Source organism: Pteronotus mesoamericanus, unplaced genomic scaffold (genome assembly GCF_021234165.1).
Source record: "Pteronotus mesoamericanus isolate MK-2021 breed Mesoamerican mustached bat unplaced genomic scaffold, CSHL_Meso_final contig_347, whole genome shotgun sequence".
Lineage (NCBI taxonomy): Eukaryota > Metazoa > Chordata > Mammalia > Chiroptera > Mormoopidae > Pteronotus > Pteronotus mesoamericanus.
In genome coordinates, this window is record NW_026555137.1 from 18,818,385 (window position 1) to 18,822,237 (window position 3,853).

The 3,853-nt window shown below is 43.0% G+C and overlaps 1 pseudogene; it reads right to left on the reverse strand.

Moving 5' to 3' along the window:
* Positions 1-622: 622 nt before the first annotated feature.
* Positions 623-2,363, reverse strand: LOC129073071 (elongation factor 1-alpha 1-like; annotated as a pseudogene).
* Positions 2,364-3,853: the final 1,490 nt, after the last annotated feature.

Genomic DNA, 3,853 nt, shown 5'->3' on the forward strand with positions numbered 1-3,853 from the left:
AACCAGATGTTTATTTTCTTTAAGAAAATTCCATTCTTTATTTTTATTGTTGACATTATTACATCTGTCCCCACTCCACCCCGCCCCCAACTCTGCCTGCCTCACCCCGCCCTCACCCCCGTGCCTCCGGCCATCACCACACTGTTGTCTGTGTCTGTGAGTTTTGCGTAGATGTCCTTTGGCTACTTCCTTCCCCTTCTTTCTTCCAGTCCCTCCTCTCCCCTTCCCTCCCCCCTGACAGCTGCCAGTCTATTCCATGTGTCCATGCCTCTGTTTCTCTTTTGTTTGTCAGTTTACTATGTTCATTAGAGTGCACACGTCTTTCTCTGACTGGCTTATTTCACTTAGCGTGACGCTCTCCAGGTCCACCCGTGTTGCTGCAGAGGTAAGATTTCCCTCTTTTCATGGCTGAGTAGTATTCCATTGTGTAAATGTACCAGTTTTTTATCCACACACCTACTGATGGGCACTTGGGAAGTTTCCAGATCTTGGCTATTGTAAATAATACTGTTTTGAACATTGGGGTGTATATATTCTTTCTGATTAGTGTTTGGGGATTCTTAGGATATATTCCCAGAAGTGGGATCACTGGGTCAGAAGGCAATTCCATTTCTAATTTTTTTTTCTCATTAAACTGTTTTAATGGGTCTCAAAATTCTGTGACAGATTTTGGTCAAGTTGTTTCCATTAAAAAGTACTGATTTTAAAAACTAATAACTTAAAAACTGCCACACACAAAAAAACCAAATGGTCCACAAAACATTCTCCTTTCCTTCTGAAGGTTTTACAATGCATTGTAATTATTAACCAGTCCTTTACTATTAAACTTAAGTGGCCAATTGAGACAAACAGTTCTGAGACCGTTCTTCCACCACTGATTAAGACTGGGGTGGGAGGTGTTAGGGATAATATTCATTTAGCCTTCTGAGCTTTCTGGGCAGAGTTGGTGACTTTGCCAGCTCCATCTGCCTTCTTGTCCACTGCTTTGATGACACCAACAGCAACTGTCTGTCTCATGTCACGAACGGCAAAGCAGCCCAGAGGGGGATAGTCAGAGAAGCTTTCAACACACATGGGCTTGCCAGGAACCATACCAACGATGGCAGCATCACCAGATTTCAAAAACTTCGGGCCATCTTCCAGCTTTTTCCCAGAACGACGATCAATCTTCTCCTTCAGCTCAGCAAATGTTCAAGCAATATGAACTGTGTGACAATCCAGAACAGGTGCATAACCAGCACTGATTTGGCGAAGATGGTTGAGGACAATCACCTGAGCTGTGAAGCCAGCTGCTTCCCTTGGTGGGTCATTTTTGCTGTCACCAGCCACATTGCCACGACGAACATCTTTGACAAACACGTTCTTGACATTGAAGCCCACATTGTCCCGAGGAAGAGCTTCACTCAAAGCTTCATGGTGCATTTCAACAGATTTGACTTCAGTTGTAACATTGACTGGAGCAAAGGTGACCCCCATGCCAGGTTTGAGAACACCAGTCTCCCCTCGGCCCACAGGGACAGTACCAATGCCACCAATTTTGTAGACGTCCTGGAGGGGCAGACGCAGGGGCTTGTCAGTTGGACGAGTTGGTGGCAGGATGCAATCCAGAGCTTCAAGCAGCGTGGTTCCACTGGCACTGCCATCTTTGCGGGTGACTTTCCATCCCTTGAACCAAGGCATGTTAGCACTTGGCTCCAGCATGTTGTCGCCATTCCAACCAGAAACTGGCACAAATGTTACTGTGTCAGGGTTGTAGCCAATTTTCTTAATGTAGGTGCTGACTTCTTTAGCAATTTCCTCATATCTCTTCTGGCTGTAGGGAGGCTCAGTGGAATCCATTTTGTTAACACCAACAATCAGCTGTTTCACACCCAGTGTGTAAGCCAGAAGGGCATGCTCACGGGTCTGCCCATTCTTGGAGATCCCTGCTTCAAACTCACCAACGCCAGCAGCAACAATCAGGACAGCACAATCAGCCTGAGATGTGCCTGTAATCATATTTTTGATAAAGTCTCTGTGTCCTGGGGCATCAATGATGGTCACGTAATACTTGCTGGTTTTGAATTTCCATAGGGAGATGTCAATGGTGATACCACGCTCCCGTTCAGCTTTCAGTTTATCCAAGACCCAGGCATACTTGAAGGAGCCCTTCCCCATCTCAGCGGCCTCCTTCTCAAATTTTTCGATGGTTCTTTTGTTGATCCCACCACATATGTAGATCAGATGGCCAGTAGTGGTAGACTTGCCGGAATCTACGTGTCCAATGACGACAATGTTGATGTGAGTCTTTTCCTTTCCCATTTTGGCTTTGATTTAGTGGTGGTTTTCTCGACACCTGTGTTCTGGCGGCAAACCCGTTGCGAAAAAGCTAATTTTTTTTAATATACTCCATACTGTTTACCACAGTGGCTGCACCAGTCTGCATTCCCACCAATAGGGCACTAGGGTTCCCTTTCCTCCACATCCTCGCCAGCACTTGTTGTTTGTTGACTTATTGATGATGACCATTCTGACAGGAGTGAGGTGATACCTCATTATGGTTATAATTTGCATTTCTCTGATGATTAGTGACACTGAGCATTTTTCATATGTCTATTGGCCATCTGTGTGTCCCACTTGGAGATGTGTCTATTCAAGCCCTTTGCCTATCTTCTAACTGGGTTGTTTGTCTTTCTGTTGTTGAGTTGTGTAAGTTCTTTATGTATTTTGGAAATGAACCCCTTCTCAGATATATCATCGACGACTGTCTTTCCCATACAGTGGATTCCTTTTTCATTTTATTTGTTGGTTTCTTTTGCTGTGCAGAAGCTTTTTAGTTTGATGTAGTCCCATTTGTTTATTTTTTCTTTTATTTCCCTTGCCCGCGGAGATATATAGTGGCAAAACAATATTGCTACAGGAGATGTCTGAGGTTTTACTGCCTATGTTTTCTTCTAGGATTTTTATGGTTTTGCGACTTACATTTAAGCCTTTTATCCATTTTTAGTATATTCTTGTGTATGCTATAAGTCGGTGGTCTAGTTTTGTTTTTTCATGTACCGGTCCAATTTCCCCAGCACAATTAGTGAAGAGATTGTCTTTTTACTCTATTGTATGTTCTTGTCTTCTTTGTCAAATATTATTTGACCATATAGGTGTGGGATGATTTCTGGGCTCTGTGTTCTGTTCCATTGATCTATACGCCTGTTCTTATGCCAGTACCAGGCTGTTTTGATTGCAGTGGCCCTGTAGTATAGTCTGATATCAGGTATTGTGATACCTTGAATTTTGTTCTTCTTTCTCAAGATTGCTGAGGTTATTTGGAAAGGAGGAAGTAAAGCTGTCATTATTTGCAGACGACTTAAGATAGTACATAGAAAATCCTAAAGACTCCACCAAAAAACTACTAGAGCTAATAAATGAATTTGGCAAAATAGCAGGACACAAAATTAAAATTGAGGAATCAGTGGCATTGATATTCACCAATAATGAACTATCAGAAAGAGAAACTAGCCCTGACTGATGTGGCTCAGTGGATTAAGCACTGGCCTGCAAACCAAAGGCTCACCAGTTCGATTCCCAGCCAGGGTACATGCTTGGGTTGCAGGCCAGGTCCCCAGTAGGGGGCACGGGAGAGGCAACCACCCACTGATGTTTCTCTCCCTCTCTCCTTCCCTTTCCCTCTGTCTAAAAATAAATAAATAAAATCTTTTAAAAAGAGAGAAACTAAGAAAACAATCCCATTTACTATTGTAACAGCAACAAAAAAAGGTACCTAGGAATAAATTTAACCAAAGGGGTAAAAGACCTGAACTTGGAAAACTATAGGACATTAAAGAAAGAAATTGATGAAGATATAAATAAGTGGCGTCAT